The following is a 21603-nucleotide window of genomic DNA, read 5'->3' on the forward strand; positions in this document are numbered from 1 at the left end:
TAGTAGTTCACATATACCATAATGATTATGTTATCCTGATGAACTCTATCCACCGCTGCACCAAAAACTTCTAACAATTTGCTTAAATTTGACATTACAATCCAATGGTGACCTTAATTAGCTTATTTTCCTGCATATTAATCTATTAATCCTGTTCCAAATCAGCATTGCTATAACTTGAAATAACTGGACTTTATTTATTCTTGCTCCCGTTTATGTACAAGGAAGTAACATTCACCATTCTCCATTCCTCTGAAACCACTTTCCATTCCTCATATTTAAAAAAAAGAATTGAAAGATTACAGTCAGTGCTACCGTGAATTCTTCATGTACCTCCCTCAAAATCCTAGGATGCCTTCAATGGTCCTCAACGATCAGCTGACTTTTCTGAACCTCCATGTGACCAAATTTTAACTCATCTAGTGTCTCATCAGTGAGTTCCTTCACCATCACTTTGGAAACATACTCTTCCCTGGTGAAAATTAGTAGCTCAACACTGCCTTCAGCATCAAGTACAAGCTCCTCTGATGTTCATTGATCCTCATTTCATCATGCTCGAAACCAACTCATAGTTTCAGAGAAAGGAGCTCTGGATTTCTTGGTATATGGCTTAAATTAACGTTGAAGGAAAATTCACTTAATCAGCCTTTAAATCAAGCCTCATTGCATACAGTACTGATGAGAAATAAGCCACAGCTTCGACAAGCGCATGAATTATTAAGATATCAAATGCTATGGATTATAATAAGTGGAGTCAAAATGGATAGGTACATGATGGTTGCTTTGGATATGGTGATCTGAAGAGCCAGTCCGTGTGCTTTATTATTCGATAACACTGAACAATGGGGAGAAAATAAGAAGTCAGTCAAAAAAGTCTCTTGCAACAAAACTGATACTTACAACATAGTTGAAGCAGATTCCAACCATCAAAACCCATGCCGCCCAATCACACCCAATTAATTAACCCACAACCCCATACATATTGTTCAGGAGGCAGTGATTCAAGCACACCCTCACACTGAAATCCTCTCATGGATATATATGTACACCCTTTTCCTTAAACCTCTGACAACACAACCAGTTCATGAGGTGTTTACATTCCCTAGTTCTGGCCTTGTACTCACCTTCAATTTTAATCAGGGCATTATTTACTGGAGCCGGAACCACCAGACTTGAGAGGCAGCTTCTTCCCATAGGCAGTGTGTCTGCTGAACGACTGATGAACTACTCATGTAAACCCTCCATAACTCAACTATTTATTTAATAATAATACTTAATTATTTTTATATACATACTGTGCATATGTATATTGTTTGCCTGTATGTGTATCTGCAGTGTGTTGCTCCGAGGAACAGAGACGCAATTTTGTTGAAAAACCTCACAAAGATAAGCGTATACAGAGCCGTTGTCATACCCACACTCCTGTTCGGCTCCGAATCATGGGTCCTCTACCGGCACCACCTACGGCTCCTAGAACGCTTCCACCAGCGTTGTCTCCGCTCCATCCTCAACATCCATTGGAGCGCTTACATCCCTAACGTCGAAGTACTCGAGATGGCAGAGGTCGACAGCATCGAGTCCACGCTGCTGAAGATCCAGCTGCGCTGGATGGGTCACGTCTCCAGAATGGAGGACCATCGCCTTCCCAAGATCGTGTTATATGGCGAGCTCTCCACTGGCCACCGTGACAGAGGTGCACCAAAGAAAAGGTACAAGGACTGCCTAAAGAAATCTCTTGGTGCCTGCCACATTGACCACTGCCAGTGGGCTGATATCGCCTCAAACCGTGCATCTTGGCGCCTCACAGTTTGGCGGGCAGCAACCTCCTTTGAAGAAGACCGCAGAGCCCACCTCACTGACAAAAGGCAAAGGAGGAAAAACCCAACACCCAACCCCAACCCACCAATTTTCCCCTGCAACCGCTGCAATCGTGTCTGCCTGTCCCGCATCGGACTTGTCAGCCACAAACGAGCCTGCAGCTGACGTGGACTTTTTACCCCCTCCATAAATCTTCGTCCGCGAAGCCAAGCCAAAGACTTGTAAAGTAAACTTGAACTTGCACTTGAAATCAAACTGACCTCGCTCTGTAACTCTTTTATGTCCTTTCTGGACATTCCTTGTAATCGACCTTGAATAAAGAGCGAAAATGCTAAAATTATTCAGCTCGTCAAGTAGCATATGAGGAAAAAGAAACCACAAACATTTCACATCAATGACCTTCCTAACTTGTTAACCAATCATTTAATCACCTGTCCTAATATTTGTTTACATGTCAATTTTTTGTTTAAAACCTACTTCTGTCAAAGGCTTTGGAGATCAGTTGCTATGTTACAGGTGCTCTCTGATTCTGTAGTGATTGTCTCTTACATCAAACTTCTGCCTGAAAAAATCCAGGTTAGGTCAAGCTTCACAGAGGACTTTTAAAGTTTTAAGACTAAGCAAATGTCACAAATAAAGTAATATTATATATTGTAAATAATACAAAATGTGGCATTAAGTACAATGTGAAACTTGAAAATTAAATGAGTAAGATATTACAAAGTGTTGCACATCATGTGACCTCCATCCTAAATGGTAAATCTAACTTCGACTCGCTTGTACCTCAGACTCTACTCCACTGGATTTTGTTTTGTGGCAGGTTATGTCATTTAGGACCTATCACAGCTGTTGGGTATTCCTTGTGGTTTTGATTTTTGTCCAGAAATTCCATTTCGCCGGGGAGAAGGCTTTCTGCAGGTTATACCTGCTCCTTCTATACTGATTTGGACCTATGGACTTAAATGCCTGTGATTTGGCTCTTAGCAGGTTCTAGATTCTGTTTTTCATCCAGTGCTTTTGGTTGGGGTAAACACTGAGCAATTTGTTGGGGGATACACTCATCCACAGCTGTTTTGATACAGTCTGTGACAGCCCCGGTGTAATCGTTCAGATTCTCAGCTGAGTCCTTGAACACCACCCACCACTCAAAGAAGTCCTGCAAACCTTCTTCAGCCTCCTGGAACCACCTGATCTCCTTAATGTTTACCATGTTTAATTACTGTTAGTCATAGAACCAACATGCCAGTCCCATCTTTCTCACTTGTATGTCGAATTGTATTTTTTTGTTGATACCACTGGGGTTAAGAACACACACTATAAAATTACAATGGCATGGTATTTGTGTTAATATAAGCTGCTCCTTCTCTATTACTCTCAACTCACAATCAGTTCTAAAGGTTGTTACCAGAGTCCTTTGATTTCTCTGTCATGGGAAGAGGAACAGGTGGCATGGTTAGTGTAGGGTGGCACAGTTAGCGAAGGGTGGCACGGTTAGAGTAGCGGTTAGCAAATCGCTGTTATAGCACCAGCAACTTGGGCCATGATTTGAATCTGTAAGGAGTTGTTTTACATACTCCCTGTGTCTATATGGGTTTCCTCCGGAATCCTCCCAAGGTTCAAAAACTGTATCGGGGGTGAAGGTCAGATGTAATTGTGCGCCACAGGCTCTTGGGCTGAAAGGGCCTGTTACTGTGCTGTATGTCTGAATTAAAGTTATCATTTGGGAGTAAAAAAATATGATTCAAGGATGAAATACAACATACCCACTGACTCCTGGGGATTATTTTGTCAATGACTTTTCAATGTGAAGAACATAGAAACATGGAACATAGTACAGGGCCTTCAACCCATAATGTTGTTCTGACCCATATATATCTTCTGAAACGAAAACGAAACCCACCCTATCTCATAATCCTCTATTTTTCTATCATTCATGTGTCCGTCTGGGAGTCTCTTAAATTCCTCTATTGTTCCAGCCTCCATCACCACGACTGACAATGCATTCCAGGCAGCCACAACTCTCTGTGTAAAATAAATACCCCTAATATCTCCCGTAAACTTTACTCCCTTCACTTTGTACTGATGTCTTCTGGTGTTTGCTATTCATGCCCTGGGAAAAATGTGCTGATTGATTACTTTATCTATGCCTTTCATAATCTTGTAGACCTCTATTAAGTCATCGGTCATTTCTTTATTTCAAATAGAAAATCCCTAGCTCTGCTAACCTTGCCTCGTAACATATTTTCAAAACCAGTCGACATCCTGGTAAATCTCCTTTGACCCTCTCCTTAGCATCTACATCTTTCCTGTAATGAGGTGACCAGAACTGAACACAATATTCCAAGTGTGGTCTCATCAGAGATTTACAGAGCTGCAACATTACCTCACAACTCCTGAACTCATTCACTTGAAAAGAAGCCCAGCACATCATAGGACTTCTTAAATATCCTATAAACCTATACGGTGAACTTCAGAAATCCATGGATTTGGACCCTAAGGTCCCTCTGTTCCTCTACATAGTTAAGTATCCAACCATTAATCATGTACTCTGCCTTCAAGTTAGACTTTCCAAAATGCATCACCTCGCATTCATCCAGTTTGAATTGCATCTGCTACCTTTCCGCCCAGCTCTGCATCCCCTCTATAATCCAGTTGTGTCCTACGACAGCCTTGAACACTATCCACAGCACCTCCAACCTTCGTATCACCGGCATACTGACAGACCCATCCCCCTACTCCTTCATCCAGGTCATTTATAAAGATCACGCAAAGTGGGGGCCCCACAACAGATCCCTGCAGTACAGTGCATGAACTCTAGGCAGAATATTTCCATTGACAATTACTCTCTGCTTTCTATAGGTAAGCTAATTCTGAATCCATACACCCAAGGTTCCTAGAAATCAAATTCAGGATAGAATTGAGAATCTTGAGGCCCTGCATCAGGAATGCATAGAATCAACAGAAGAATCCTACCACTTTATGAACCATGAGACATTACTTGGAGCATTGGGAACAGTTTTGGGATCCTCATTTATAAAATGTGTGCTGACATTGGAAAGGGTTCAAAGGAGGTTCACTTGGATGATTGTGGGAATGAAAGGGTTATCATATGAGCTGTGTTTGACAGCTCTTAGCATGTATTCATTGGAATTTAGGAGAAAGAGAGGGGACCTCATTGAAACATTTTGAATATTGAAAGGCGCGGATAGAGTAGATGCAGAAAGGTTGTTTTCCATAGTGGAAGTGCCTAGGACAAGAGGGCACAACTTTAGGATTGAAGGGCATCCACTTAGAACAGAGATACGGAAGAATTTATTTTGCCAGAGTGAGGTAAATCTGTGGAATTTGTTGTCACAGGCAACAGATCATTGGGTGTATTCAAGACGGAGATTGATAGGTTCTTGATTTGCCGGGGCATCAAATGTTATGGGCAGAGGTCCACACCTTGGGGCTAAGTGGGAAAATGGATCAGCTAATTATTAAATCATGGGGCAAACTCGATGGGCTGAATAGCTTATTTATGCTCCTCTGTCATGTTCTTATGATCTACCCACCTCCCAATCCTTGTCAGCAGCCATCACTTGCCCATCTCTGAAAGAGTCCATGATTCCCACATTGGCCTCATTAGCCATCTCAGACAAAAAAAAACAAAACTGGAGAAAAAGCAAACCATCTTTAATCCCAAGGGATAGCCAGAGGAAAAGAAAAGAGAAAGAAGACATTTAGATATTAATTGAGGGCAACATTGGGCTCCGTGCAAAGTGGAGACTAACGACGTGCTTGACCTATTAAACAAATCTACCAAAGCAAGAAAATTGAAATTGGAGTGAAGTAATGGAAATTCCATTCTTCTCATTCCTACTATATAGCCCTAAATATAGAACCACAGGTTTCACTGGGAACAGATGCAAGGAGCCAGAAATTCAACAGAAAACATGTCATGAGACAGAAGACATATTAGAAGCATTCTCCATAATCAGAAGCAATAACAATTTCGATAACAACCATTTTTTCTTCTTTCATTGCAGTTTATACAAACCAGCTCTTTATTTGAATTGTTTGGTGTTTGAAAGTTAAAGAACTGAACATATTTAACAAAGCCATTACTGTTTGTGACCTTAGAGAGCAGTGGTGTCCTTTAACCACCTGACTGCTTAAGTTCATTGCATTCTTTGTATTTTTTTAAATCACATTCCTTCCTCCCTACTCTGATTCATCTCCATTCTCAACCTCCTTGGCTTTCCTCTCCTGCTTTTGTAAATGTTGTGGCTACTGTTTAGTTTCATAGATATATCAGCTTTGAATTTTCCTATTCACACCACTGGAGCTGATTGGTCTTCCAGCATCTCAGCCAAATGGCCAAGTGAATGGAATGGGATTCTTCCCACTTCATGTCATTCATCTTGCAGCATCAGGCCCATCACCGACCTTCAGGCCCTGCCCATATTTTCAACATGGTTGCCCAGTGATTCGATTCTCCTTGTGAACATTTCAGGCTGAGGAAGATCAGCATCAAATAGCAACTGGTTTTTACTTGTATTTAGTACCTGATGACAAACTTTAACATCTGTTAATATTTTTGAGGAAACATAATTTCAGGAAAAGCTGGTCCATTCAAACTTCAGTCTTGTTCTCAAAGGAGTAAGAGATTGAGATGAAAGGGTGCACCCCATACTCATCTCCCAAATCATGAGATAATCATTCAATTATTGTAGAATAATCAAATCATACACCACATGATGCAGCACAGAAAAAAGATTATCAACTGATCCTGTCTTCACAAACTATCCAATTTTTCTGCTCTTTTATAAAAGGCCCAAATTTTTTCCAAGTGTTCATTCAGATCCCCTTTCAAACTTATTAATCCAACTGGCTCTACTGCAGCTTCTGTGCATTCCACATCCTTATTGCAACATTAAAACTATTCCTTATCCTCCTTCATGTTGCCTCATTACTTTACCTTAAATCCCTGTCCTTTGGTGACTATTTCCTCTGCCAGCGAAGCAGATTCTTTAACACGGAGTAACCAGGAACTAAATGGGTAAGCTTGAGGTAGCAGTCAACTGTGATTGTGTTGTAGAGGATTACAGGAGTAACAGTGAGCTGGAAATCAGTTTCCTCTGCTTGCTGTTTGCAACAAGAGTCTACTTACAGCTTTGAACTATAAAACGAACCAATAAATAAATCCAAATCACTGTAAGCGACACTCTAGAAAGTGTGACATTCAAAGTGATGAGGTCAAATGCATTCACTTCAATGCATTGCAAAGTTAATAACTGTTTTTTTTTCATTAAAATATTATTTTAGAGATTAGTAAAATCATAATCAAAGATTGTTGCAGTGAACAGTGGAGGTCATATTAGAGGTGTTACATTATAGGTGTAGATTATGTCAGGATGTTTCAGTGAGGCATAAGGGTAATGGTAGGGTGCTACAGAGGGGGGTGCAGTATATTATTTAATGGGGGATATGAAGGGTGCAGAGTAAATCAATGCTAAACTGAAGGATGTGGTAGAATCAGAGGATCTTGTGCTGAAGTGTGTTGACTAGCTACACCACGGTCTGGAATGGGAAATCAATATCCCTGAATGTAAAGCACTGCAAACGGGAGTAAACAAAGCTCAGGACATCTCAGAAAAAACCCTCCCCACCATTTAGAACAGCTAGAGGGAACGCTGCCGTCAGAGAGAAGCAGCAGTCATCAAGGATCCACACCACCCAGCACACGCTCTGTTCTCGCTACTACAATCAAGAAAGAGGTACAAGTGCCACCAGGTCCAGGAACAGCTGCTCCCCCTCCACCATCAGACTCTTCAACAATAAACTCAATCAGGGACATATTTAAGGACTCTCACTTTTGCACTTTATTCATTTTTTTTCTCTCGGTATGGTGCAGCCGGTTTGCTTACATTTCTTTCCTTGTTCACACATGCATTGGGTACGAGTTTTTTTTTGCTTTACCAAGTTTACAGTTTTTTTTCACAACCAATATGTGGTAGTGTGCAAGAAAAAGAATCTTGGTTTAATTACATTAATTTGGGTTGTATGTGATGTCATTTATGTACTCTGACAATTAATCTGAAATCTGACATTTGAAATCTCGTAGTTTTGGTTCACCCAAAAGGAAGGAAATATTGTTTACAATTATAACATCATTCCTTTACACAGTGAAATTCACCCAAACAGAGTAATTGTGTCAGGAATTAACACAGTCGGGACTAAAGAAAATTTAGTTCTGGATTTTAAAAAAAATGAGAGACAGAAAGACATAAAAATTTGGGGGAGAGAATTTCAGATCTTTAGGACTCAAACACTAAAGTTTTGGCAGGCCAATCCTTTTGGATTTGGAAATGGGGACACTGGTTTTGAGAGGAGTACAAGATAACCCAGGGTCAAGAGACAATGATAAGAATTTGGAAGGGTTAAGGAATATCAATGGAGCAGGACAGGAAGTAAAACAATTCCAGGCTTTCTCTGACTATATCTGTGTCTGGTCAAGAGTGCCAGCAAGGGAGGACAATTCCATTCAGTTGCCGAACAACTGGGAGGGTCTAGAAAAGGGTGGTGTTGCCAACTGAGTCGAAGTTTGTGATCGGGTTCAGAAAGGAGAAGAGACTTAGCATAATTTTATAATTTTCAATTATTTCAAGTTTATTATCATCCAATTGCACAAGTAGAGCCCAACGAAGCAGCATTCTCCAGTCCTGCAAAACATGCAGAAGCACAGCCAGACATTATATATGTACAGACAAACAATATTTACACAGGACAAATATACACATAGAACAATAAATAAATAAATAATGATTAGTAAATCTGACAATCCCGGATGGTTAGTATGAGCAGTTCCTTTGGTTGATCAGCACTCTCACTGCCCTTGGTAAGAAGCTGTTCCTCAGCCTGGTGGTGCTGGGTCTGATATTCCATTCTCTTCCCCATCGGAGTAGCTGAAAGATTCTGTGTGCAGGATACTTTAATGATTTTCCCTGCCCTCTTCAGATGACAATCCAGGTAGATCAGTCGATTGTGGGGGGGCGGGGGGAGGGGGGTAGGGAACCCCCAGTGATCCTCTCTGCCACTCATGGATTGACCCCGATCCAATTCCCTACACCATCTGTACCACACTGCAATGCTGCTAGCCAAGACATTCACGTTGGAGCTCTTATAGAAGATTGATATGATGGTGGCCAGTAGACTTGCCCAGTTCAGTTTTCTCAGGAAGTGCAGTCACTGTTGCGCCTTCCTGACAAGAGAGAGATGCGGTGTGTCCACAATAGGTCACTTGTTAAGTGGACTCCAAAGAGCTGGGTGCTCTCCACTCTCTCCACTACCACATTTGTGATCTTTTGATGGCTTGTATCAATACTGTAGCAGGATCATAAACATGAATGGAGATATTCAAACATTGGTGTGTGGAGAATTTGATCGCTGACATAGGAGGCAGCATATTCAAGGACCTCGGAGAGGAATAAAAAGTTGGAAGGGTGGCTAAGGTTTAAAATAATTGAATCAAGGGTTGGCTTTATTGAGGAGCAAAAACTGCAAGTGTGAAAGGACAGAATAAATTAGCTCATGTAATAGCACATTTGCAAATATGCATTTGCAAGTTAATTGATTCATTTAAAGGATATGGAATTTGCTGTCAAGTTCTGAATGTACTGTCCAACCTTACACATGCTTGATATCATTCCAGGTCAGAATGTTGTTCTCTTCAGGGGAAAATGCAAGTTGTGGTCTTCATCTATGTTTGCTATCATTTTCTTTAGGCAGTAGACTTTGTGAGTTTACTGTCAGAATAGCTAATTATGCATGTTGATATTAGTACACGCAGAAGTCACAGCACATGTTGTTCAGGGCTTGCTACATGCAAACATACAATGCTTCATTATTTGTGTGTTCTAAATCCATCCAGTGTAGCGCAGTGATAAGCCAATTCAACACATGGGAGGGTGTTCTTGCCTCTGACGACAGCACTTTGTCATCATATTCCTCCAGGCTTTATCAGAATCAAAATTGCATGAGGACAGTGACAAAAACAGGGTAAAGTATCTATGTTATTTCTCTTCACTGCAAGACCAGTTTGGTACCTGCATGTGACAAGGCTCAATCAGTGAGGGGGTGGGGGATGGGGGAGACATGGATGGGAAGGGGGCAGTTGCTGTTTCGAGGCCTAGTTCGAGAAGATATAATTATACTAGTATGGTAGAAGTCCTAAAATCTGGATTGCTTGGGGATTGGGATCAGTCCACATTTTCTGAATTTTCCAGATTCTCAGGCAGTACTTTTAAAAATTCAAATTTAAGGAGGAATAAAGAAGAGATGAAAAGGTATTTTTTGATAGTTTATTGATTAGCAAATATAGCATGCTTTATTTATCAAAGCAAGCAGTTTTAAAGAAAAAAAGTGAAGACTTGACAAAAATGTGAACATAACATTTTTTCACTTAAAAAAAGCATGCAATGCTTGAAATTATGTTGAAAAATGAAGATTGTAAAAGACAAATACAGTATTCAAGTGAATTTCGTTGTGATAAGGTTACCTGCATTAAGTGTGGTCACCTGTTGCTGCTGTGCATCTGTAACACTCACACACAAAGGCCCGCTAAATTGAAAACTTTTGGGAAGTCCAGATTCTCAGGTGGTCCGGACTTCAGGCATCCGATTTTTGGAGTTCAACTGTAGAATGAATCATACCTTACAACCAATATTCAAATCCATTTGGCCACCATCCTCAGGCAGTTTCAATAAGCAGTGCAGGTTCTGCAGTTGCCCTGGTTGCACTTTTCCTTCGCCACATGTCTCAGGACTTTTTCAGAATGGTCCTTAACATGAAGGAGTACCGAACCATCAGCTGGAGGTAAACAAGTCCATGACAACCATAAAAAGGTTCCCATGTCTACACTTGATCTGATACCACAAATGATTTGTGGTATTCAGAGTCAATGACTCACTCCAGGCTGCATGTCCTTGTGTTGACTCCTCCGTTCTGCTGGTGGGGCAGGGATGGTGATTCAGGAATCTTTAACCTTGGTGATGAGAAAATTAGATAACAGCTCTACCAATTTTAGCATGTGGATGAGGAGAAAATTACTTGATTACTGGGATGGTTTTCCCCTAGTCTTGTCTGGTGTATGGGGCAATGCTGAATGGTTCATTTAGTTAATTCTTGCTCAACAGTTTTATAGTGGAATAAAACAATGAAACAGTGACTAGTGGAGTTCTGCAGGGATCTGGTCTAGAACCCCTGCTCTTTGTCATTTTTATAAATGACCTGGACGAAGAAGTAAAGAGATGGGTCAGGACGCTGCGAATGATACAGAGGTTGAAGGTGTTATGGATAGTGTTGAAGACTGATGTAGGTTACAACAGGATACAGACAAAATGCAGAATTGGCAGATGGAGTTCAATGTGGATAAATGTGAGGTGATACATTTTTGGGAAGGCAGAGTACTTGGTTAATGGTAGGATTCTTAACCATGTGGGAGATCAGAGGGACATTGGGATCCAAATCCACAGATCTCTCAAGGGTGCCTCGCAGGTTTAAAGGATAGTTAAGAAGGCCTATGGTTTGCTGGGCTTCATTAGTTAGGAGATTGAGTTTAGGAGTTGTGAGTTCATGTTGCAGCTCTCGAAATCTCTGGTGAAACCACACTTAGAATATTGTGTTCAGTTCAGATCACCTTATTACGGGAAAGATGTAGAAGCTATGGCGAGGATGCAGAGAAGATTTACCAGGATGTTGTCTGGATTGGAAAATATGTTCTACGAGGCTAGGTTAGCAGAGCTAGTGCTTTTCCCTTTGGAGGGAAGAAGGATGAGAGGTGACTTAATAGAAGTCTATGTGATTATGAGAGACATCGATAAAGTAAACAGCTAGCACCATTTTCCCAGGGCTGGAGTAGCAAACACCGGAAAACATCTGTACAAAATTAAGGGAGGAGAGTTTAGGGGAGACATTAGGGGTACATTTTTTACAAAGCGAGTTGTGGGTGCTTGGAATGCATTAACCGGAGTGGTGGTGGATGTTGGAACAATCGGGGCAATTAAGGACCCACAATACTGGAGAAAATCAGCAGGTCAAATAGTGTCCTTCATATAGCAAAGGTAAAAATACATAACTGATGTTTTTGGCTTGAATCCTTCATCTGATTTTTCCATCTGGGTGCTCTCCAACCAGATGGCATTGACTTTTCCAGTTTCATTTGTGGAATTCTCTACATCAGAGAGCTGGGTGCAGACTGAGAGATCACTTCGCTGAGCTCCGTTGCTCCATCTGCACCAGTGACAGAGACCTCCCAGTAGCCAACCATTTCAGTTCTGTGTCACACTCCCTCACTCACATGTCTGTCCATGGCCCTGTGTACTATCCCACCAAGATCACTCACAAATTGAAGGAACAACACCTGATTTTCTGTCTGGGCATTCTCCAGCCAGATGGCATTAACATTGAGATTTCCATTTTCTGCTAACCTGCTCTCCTATTCCACCTCCCTTCTTTCCAGTCCTCCTTTCTCCTTCCCTTTACCTAGCCATCCCTCCTCTCCTTGATCGCTGCAGTTCCCTCCCTCCCTTTTCCACCTATCACCTCCTGCCTTTGCAACCACACCTTTCCCTCCTTACTCTTTTGCTCAGTTGCCCGTCGACATTTTTCCAAACCTTGATAATAAGGGCCCATGCCCAAAAGGTCAGTTATGTATTTTTACCTTTGACACTCTTTGACCGGGTGAGTTTCTCTAGCTTTGTGTGTTTTTATTTCAACCGAGGTGTCTACAAATTTTTGTGTTTTACTCGGGGTAATTAAGAGACTCTTAGACAAACACATGGTTGAAATAAAAATAGAGGGTTATGAGGTCACGACGGGTTTTTTTTTTAATAGGTGTATATATAGGTCAGCACACCATCGGGGGCTGAAGGGCCTGCATTATGCTGTAATGTTCTATGTTCTGTGTTCTATATTAGTAGCATCAAGATCCGTTTCAGTCAGTAGTCAGCAGTGAACCACATTGCTTTGGAACTGGATTTGCATTGGGATGAAGCCAAGTAAGGACAAGTAAGGTTCCGTCGTGGAGAAATAGAAGAGCACAAAGTTCCATGGCCCATCCTGGACTCACAACATCTCCTCTTTAGTCAGGAAGGTGCAGCTGTGCCTGCACTTCCTAAGGTTGCTCAGGAGGGCAAGGCTTCCAACCCCCATCTTGACAACCTTTTACAAGAGCAGAATTGAGAATGTCATGTCTGACTGCATCATTGTGTGATACGGTAGCTGCAAAGCATCGGACTGGAAGTCTATACGAAAGATCATTAAGATAAAGAGCCAAGAAGATCATCCTATATAGATGATGTTCACTGGGAAAGCTGCCTAAATAGGGGTCAAGGAATTACAGAAGACCCTTTCCAAGCAGTGCACTATATGTTTAATCCATTGTCAAGAAGGAGGTACATAAGTATCAAAATCAGGTCTCGATGAGTGCTTTTTTCCGCAGGTTAAAAGACTGAAGAACAGTATGTTGTGACTGTAAAACATCCCAAATATTTATATATATTTACTTTAGTTACTTATGTGATCATTGTGCACTGCGTATTGTATGTTTGTGTGTGCGCCCCATGGTCTGGAGAGATGCTGTTTTGCCGTGTTGTATAATCAGATGATATTAAACGTGAACTTTATTTTCTCCTCAAAGGGCATTAATGAACCAAATTTGTTTTCGTAGGCATCTAGTAATGACTATAAAATGAAACCCTCAACCAACCTCCCTCTGTTGTACCAGCCTGTTGTCTTCTGACAAAGATTTACAATAAGACTCTGAAATGGCGAAAAATTTATATCCTGTTTCCATTGTCCCAGGGAGAACAAACTTTGCAGATTGAAGCATCAAACCTGTCAGAGTTTGATGTTTATCAGGCAACTCCGACCCCTGCCTTCATGTAGCCTTCTGAGACTGGTCCTGGAACAATGTCACCAAAGATGCCTCTGCAAATACTCCAATCAACTTGGAGGAGAAATTAATCAACATGCAATCTCAACACTGAGACCCTAATTACATTCATTAAGCTCCAGTGGGCAGATCATGTTGATCACATGCCGAACATCAAACTCCTGAAACATAGATCATTATGATCTCCTACAATGTTAAAACCATAGAACCACAGAACATTACAGCATAGAAACAAGCCACTATGGCCCTTTTAGTCTGCGCTAAATGATTTTTTTTGACTACCCCGCCCATCCATGTACCTGTCCAAATTCTTCTTAAATGTTAAAATTACACCACTTCAGCTGGCAGCATCTTCTACACTCCCACCACTCTCTGTATTAAGAAGTTCCCCCACAACTTTTCCCTTTTCATTCTTAACCCATATCCTCTGGTTTGTATCTCTCCTACTCTCAGTGGAAAAAGCCTATCGGCATTTACTTAGTCTATCCCCCCTCAAAATTTTGAATAACTCTATCAAATCTTCCCTCATTCTTCTATGCTCCAGGGAATAAAGTCCTACCCTGTAATTCAGTTCTTGAAGTCCAGTTAACATCCTAGAAAATCTTCTGCACTCTTTCAATCTTATTGATATCTTTCCTGAGGTTAGGTGACCAAAACTACTCACAATACTCCAAATTTGGCCTCACCAATGTCTTATACAACTTTACCATAACATCCCAACTCCTATACTCAGTACTTTGATTCATGAAGGCCAATATACCAAATTCTCTCTTTACAATCCTATCCACCTGCGATGCCATTTTCAAAGAATTATAAATCTGTTTTCCAAGATCCCTCTGTTCTGCCACACTCCTCAGTGCCCTACCATTTACTGTGTATGTCCTTTCTTGATTTGTCCTTCCAAATTGCAACACCTCACACTTGTCTGCATTAAATTCCATATGCCATTTTTCAGCCTATTTTTTCCAGCTGGTCCAGATTCTTTTGCAACCTTTGAAATCCTTCCTCACTGTCCACAACGCCTCCAATCTTAGCATCATCTGCAAACTTTCTGAACCAATTTACCACATTATCATCCAGATCATTGATATAGATGACAAACAGCAAAGGTTCCAGCACTGATCCCTGAGACACATCACTAGTCACAGGCCTCCAGTCTGAGAAGCAATCATCCACCACTACTCGCTGGCTTCTTCCGTTCAGCCATTGTTGAATCCAGTTCACTACTTCATCGTGAATACCAAGAATCTGAACCTTCCTGACTAACCTCCCATGTGGGACCTTGTCAAAGGCCTTACTAAAGTCCACAGAGACAACATCCACAGCCTTTCCTTTGTCAACCTACTTTCCTTTGTCAACTCTAGAAGATTGGTTAAACACGACCTACCACGCACAAAGCCATGTTGACTATCCCGAATCAGTTTCCGGCTCTCCAAATAATTGAACATCCAATCTCTTAGGACAACTTTGAATAATTTACCTACTAACTGATCTCAGGCTCACTGACCTATAATTTCCAGGGTTACTTTTGGAGCCTGTTTTTAAACAACGGGACAACGTGAGGTACTCTCCAGTCCTCCAGCACCAAACCCAAGGCTCAGGGCATTTGAAATATTTTTGTCAGAGCCCCTGTAATTTCTACACTAGCCTCCCTAAAAGTCCGAGAGACTATCTCGTCAGGCCATAGATATTTATCCGCCACCCTTAATCTTTAAGACAGCAAGCTCTTCCTCCTCTTTAATCTGCATGGGTTCCATGACCTCACTGCTTGTTTTTCTTACTTCCCATTACTCTGTGCCTGTTTCCTGAGTGAATCATGATTTTTTAGAAAATCATTTAACATCTCCCTCATCTCTTTTGGCTCCACAAAAAGCCAACCACTATGATCTTCAAGTGGATTAATTTTGTCCCTTACTATCCTTTTGCTCTTAATCTACCCATAGAATCCCTTAGGATTTTCCTTCACATTGTCTGCCAAAGCAACCTCAGGTCTTCTTTTAGACTTCCTGATTTATTTTTTGAGGGTTTTTCTTGCATTTTCATACTGCTCATGTACCTCATTCCTCCATGTTTCCTATACCTGCTATACACATCTCTCTTCTTCCAAACCAGATCCCCCAATATCCCTCAAAAACCAAGGTTCCCTATGCCTGTTAACCTTGCTTTTGATCCTGAAAGGAACATACAAACTCTGTACTTTCAAAATTTCACCTTTGAAGATCCCTCACTTACCTCGCACATCCTTGTCTGAAAACAACTTATCCCAATCCACGCATTCTAGATCTTTCTTATTTCCACAACTCTGGCCTTTCTTCAATTTAGAATCTCAACCCAAGGCCCAGACCAATCCTTCTTCATCATTAATGAAACAAATGGCATTATGATCATTGGACCCAAAATGTTTCCCTACACATACTTTTGTCACCTGTCCTGTCTCATTCCCTAATAGGAGATCCAGTATTGCACTCGTTCTAGTTAGTACCTCAATATATTGATTTAGAGAACTTTACTGAACATATTTGACAAACTCCAAGCCATTCAACATTTTTACAGTATGGGAATCCCAGTCAATATGTGGAAAATTAAAATTTATATGGACCATGACATCTGGCTGATCACCCTCCCTCCTGAGAAAGCCATGAACTTGATATATCTCGGACCATGGCACCAGGGGGCCAACCTGCTATCTGGGATAATCGATCTCTGTAACCAGATGGATAGAGACAACAATACAAGGTTGTTCTTCAAGCCTAATTTGAAAAGTGTAACATCCTCATCAACTCATAAAAATCACAGGCAAATGAATGTTCAGAATTTAAATGCTAAGTTTTGACATTCAGCACGGTAACAGGCCCTTTCAGCCCACGAACCTGTGCCGCCAATTACATCCTACTGACATTTAACCCCGCTACGTTTTTGAAGGGTGATGAAAATGGACCGCCCAGAGGAAATCCATGCAGACATGGTGAGAATGTACAAACTCTTTACAGACATGCCAGATTTGAATCTAGGTTCCAGGCGCTGGAATAATGTTGGGCTAACCCTAATGCTAACCGTGCCATCCTGGTATGTTTGAATATAGAAGAACCATTGCGAGCCTTAAGTTAATGCACTGAGAGTATACAGATGACCAGCATAAATGGTGGAAGGAGCATACAACTCTCAAACTCTCCACCTGTCTGCCTCATCAGATTCCTCACAGCAGAAATTGTGGGGTCCCCCACTGGCTTCCTCACCTCTGAGTGGAAACAAATGACCATTAACCTTTTATGACTATATAAGAGAATAAAAGTTATTACATACCAATTTTATGCTACATTTTTGTTCCAAATTTATTGAACTAACAAAACCTACATTCAGTCATTTAATGCAACAAGCAATATTTTCCAAATATTCTATTTTTTTTTGTTAAAGCTGAGACTGGCAAAATGCCCTAGTTTTTTGAAAAAAATGGCCTGTAAGCGACATGTAGCATATGGCAAAGAATTTGTAAGTGTTCAACTTGCACAATTTCTAGCTTCAATTTTCAGGAAATATAAATATTTATTGGGCTGATAATAAAGGGGCTAAATTAGTGTGCATTTGTAGGGAGAATTGAATGTTGTATAGTTGTTAAGGGTCCAATTTGCTTCCCTGAACATGGATGCACACTTTTTTTTGCATACTACTTACAAACTCTGTCATGAATTTCTGACTATACTGTGCATGCACACAGAAGGACTATATGCAGATTGCTACAATCAACCGACAATCCTTGTGCAATTAACCCCAAAGCTCTAAGTAGGCTGCAACAATCCACCTAATACTATGCCTGCTATCAAGTACAACACAAGTCTCATCCTCAAAACTCAAGATAGCCTCATTTAAAAGTGTCCTCAACACTATATCAGTCTATTAGAGACTGAGTAGAAGATCGGAGTGTTAGAGAGAAATGGAAGAGCCCCAGTTTATTGTCATGTGTTGGAGCCCTTCATGCAACATGGATGCAATTTATTATCTCCTAAACCATGTTGTACACAATGTCACTGGATCTTGAGACATGCACTGCTCTCACTCCAAGAACAATAAAATACATTCGCCTCTCCTTGAGCAGAGTTCTTCCACAATCGGAAGGAGATCTGTGCAACATAACTGACTTTAGGTGAGAGGGAAACGTTCTGAGGGGTGCTTGACAAAGTGGCATCTCTCTGTCTTCCTTACACTTGACAAAGTTAAAGAATTTCATGTGTGTAACATTCTAAATGTAGTATTATGTGACAATAATGGAACATTTAACCTGTAAAATATCCTTATACATTCAATCAAAAATATGCTGTCACTAACCAATCACCTTTGACATACTTTTAGTATTGGTTTTTCACATGACTTTATCTTGCCCCACTGCCTCTCAGCAATGCCACAGCAACGGCTGCAGAGGAGCTTGTGAATGCACGATCACAACCAGTGGAGGGGATGGAAAAGACCCCTGAAGGTTACCTTGAGCACCCACGACTCTGTATGAGCTTAATTGGGTCCACAGTTCTCATCACAAGTGGCAGCGAACTGGACCATTTGACTGAGCAGGCAACAGCAAGGACAGTGGTGGAATGGCATCCTGAGAAAGAGCAACAGGTTGAAGCTCCATGCGACCTCTGTCACTTCCCCAGGAAGGCACCTCAGTAATTCAAGTGAAATGCTGAGACAAAACCATCTTTGAACTCTGTTTTCTGCAGTGAAGGAAGTTGACAACAGTCCAATGAATGGCAACAAGTGGAGAGCAGTTGCCTTATCTTTTGACTAGCTTTTATCCATTGACCAGTGAAATTTGAGACATGCGCCATCTGATGTTGCACAAATTGGGTTTATATGCATGGACAGGAAGTAGGCTACCCTTCCGTGGAACAGTTGACATCTAAGTTTGCTAAAAATTCTGTGTGTAGCAAGAAATGGAATACTTCATTTTCATTCCTGTCTTATGTTGAGGCCCAATTGTCAGTGTGACAGCCATTTTGATTTGTCCATGTCTGCCTTATCAAAGACCTCATCCTAATTTTCTCAAAGTAAATTCATTCATGGGACTGATTCTGTAGTGAGATTGTGGTTTGGTGATCTTTTCCCCTGTCCTAACTAAGCCACTCATGGTGCTTGAAGCATAATGTGCAATTTTAAAGACTAAGCAATTCTCCACAGTTTGTGTCTGAGCAGGTGGCTATGAGTGCCAGCTCATATGTTAATCTGCAGTATTCGCCTACCCACTATGAAAGTTTGTGGCTCTCTGAAAGAAGAGCAGATTCAAGGTGAGAAATGGGGGCCGGAACAGATGCAATACTCCTACCATCTGCTTCTTACAAAGCAGAAGAGATTCTGGTGTGATCGGGAAGCAGGAAGTGAGAAGACTGATTGGGTATCAACCCATTTTGTGATCACTAATATTCAGCCTGCTGTTGCTAATCGACTCTGTGGCAACGTTAACAGAATTTCCTTCATGGTAGTTTGATTCTGCTGGCTAATCGTCTACCATGTTGCCTGCAACAGAGTGTGTTATTGAGCAATGCTGTAATTGTGTTATTGAGGTGAATAGTTTGGAAGCTCTGAGATGTATTATCAGATCAGGAGCATGATGGGTTAATGAGTTCAATATGGTGGACCAAATATAGGTCCCAATGAATGCTAACTGATAGAGATTGTTGATAGGAAAGAAGAAGAGATGCCATTATTCAAGCAGCTTTATCAGTGGTGTGGTTTTTGGAGAGTACAACTTTAGTGTCTTCACTGGCTTTGACCACAGACATGAAATCGCTGAACATTTTTTTGTGGCTGCATGTATCTCATTGGGCAGGAGGAGAATGGTCACTGCATCAAAGAGTGACTTTTGTCCTATACTTTTGCATGGAATCATAAATCTGCACAGCACAGGGACAGGCCCTCTGGCTCAACTCATCCAGGCTGGGCAAGTTACTTATGCTTGGCCACTAAATCTTCACTATCTATTTACCTCTCCACATTTCTTTTAAAAATGGTCATTGTGCCTGTTCCCACAGCTTCCTCTGGCAGCTTGTTCCATATTCACACTAGGTGAAAGGTTTCCCCTTTTTAAAAAAAAACTTTTTCAAAACGTTCCCCTCTCACCTAAAGTCGATGCCCTCTAGTTTTAGAATCCTCTACCCTAGGGAAAAGACGGTGACTATTCATTTTATCTCTGCATGGTTTAGGTGTCCTACTTTTGATAAGACTCGTTTTAGTACTGTACTAGGATCCAGCAAAGAGTCTTGGGGATAGCAGGCCTGAATCTCGAAGGCAACAATGCATTGAAAGAGTTTGAATAAACTGGAGAGATTATGAAATGGATTTTGGAAAGTGTGCCAGTTTGTAAAGAAAAACGGGATCCAGGATTTATTCTTGCTGAGAAGTTAGAAGGATAATTCCTGCAGAGCAAGGCCAATTTGAAAGCTGGGCTGTGGGGAAGCTGGTTGGCGAACAGTTGTATGGGAGAAAAGCTGTGGGAGCCGGAGATGGACTTCATGAGATCAGCTCAGGGAGGATAGGAGGGGAGATGGGGTAGAAAAGAGAAAGTGGGAGCTGGTGGACATGGGAAAAAGCTGAGGGGGAGTGGGCCCAGCATAGGACACCGACTCAGATCAGATGGGCTGAACGTCCTGAGAAAACGCTCTGCTGTAAGTACTACCGCGTGTGATTGGCATTCTGGGTTCTTTCAGATGTGCATGTTGCATTGTCTCGGCATGACTGCTGGGGAAAGGATCCGGAGTACCTGAACCAGTAAACTTGAATCCAAACGACAGTCAATGCAGGCAGAGTGCAGGAGATAAACATCGTGTAAAATCTATATGCGCAGTCTTATATGTTAAGCGTGCTTTGGTTTAAATGGCCTTTTACATAGAACTTCATATCATTTTAGCACCTTTGATTTCACTTTCACACACACTCAAAACGACTTGGTAATAATGTCACCTTCCCAGCGAGAACGCACTGTGCAGGGTGACGAGCGAAAATGAACAGTACCTGCTTTAGGTAGATTACGGTGCTGGTGAGTCCTCTGCTCGCCCTCACGTTGCTTGTGTGTAAAACTCAGACCCTGAGATTAAAAGACTGCTTCTTTTGGTGAGTGTGTGTTTGTGTGGATGCAGCTCATAACCGTGGAGCTTCTCGCTTGAGTAATTAAAGGAGCGCGGTGAAGAGGAGGGACTGAGGAGCAAGAGACCGTCTTCCCCAGCACACACAGGAAAAGAGAGAGAGAGAGAGAGAGAGAGCGCAGATCTCTTTAAAAAAACAATGCAATCCAATCGTCCCAGGAGCATGCTGCAAATAGTGGAAAGAAAATATATAATATAGGAAGAAAATTGCATCACACATAACCCAGCACAAAGAGAGACACCGCCACACACTGCTGGAAGCTACTTTTCAAAGAGGCAGTCTTTGGATTCCTCAACATTTTCCCATTGAGTTCTGAAGTCCTCATGAATCTGTGGCATTGAAAAGGAGAGACAGAGAGACCCCAGCCCGCAGGTTTACTCAGGTTAGTGAAACGCAGTTCCAACCTACAGTCATTTGTGATTCGTTTCATTTCTGGGCAGGGTGGGTTGGGAGGGGGTGGGGGGTTGATATTTAAAGCTGTCGCAACTTAAAAGTTATTTTTTGTAAGGAAAAGAGAACCTTCCCGGTTGTTTACAAATGAGGAAAAAGAACATGTTGTTTAATGCTTAAAAAGTTTTTTTTTGGGGGGGGGGATTGTGTCCGGAACTCAACTCGAAGACGGGAGAACTTCCATTTAGCGGGTCGATTTGAACTTTGCAAGGGTTTGGGGCTCAACATGGGAAAGTGGGAGTGGGGGGAGGTGGCTGTATTTGAAAGTC

At 41.5% G+C, this 21603-nt stretch overlaps 1 protein-coding gene and 1 long non-coding RNA gene across 8 annotated transcripts in view; one reads left to right on the forward strand and one right to left on the reverse strand.

Annotated features, from left to right (window-relative positions):
• The window catches only part of LOC138765107 (uncharacterized), a 57006-nt gene extending 36012 nt beyond the window's left edge, over positions 1-20994 (reverse strand). Inside the window, exons 1-2 of the long non-coding RNA XR_011358477.1 lie at positions 20753-20994; positions 2079-2128 (exon numbers count right to left, since the gene is read on the reverse strand). This is a non-coding gene — a long non-coding RNA (uncharacterized lncRNA). The remainder of the gene's footprint in view (positions 1-2078; positions 2129-20752) is intronic.
• The window catches only part of foxp4 (forkhead box P4), a 371685-nt gene continuing 370861 nt past the window's right edge, over positions 20780-21603 (forward strand). For 3 of the 7 annotated variants that reach the window (XM_069941845.1, XM_069941846.1, XM_069941847.1), the window contains exon 1: positions 20780-21266. The gene's annotated coding sequence lies outside the window, so the exon portion shown is untranslated. The remainder of the gene's footprint in view (positions 21267-21603) is intronic. The other 4 variants (XR_011358475.1, XR_011358476.1, XM_069941844.1 and 1 more) reach the window with 2 other exon arrangements.

The sequence above is a fragment of the Narcine bancroftii genome, chromosome 5, assembly GCF_036971445.1.
Source record: "Narcine bancroftii isolate sNarBan1 chromosome 5, sNarBan1.hap1, whole genome shotgun sequence".
In the NCBI taxonomy this organism is placed as follows: domain Eukaryota; kingdom Metazoa; phylum Chordata; class Chondrichthyes; order Torpediniformes; family Narcinidae; genus Narcine; species Narcine bancroftii.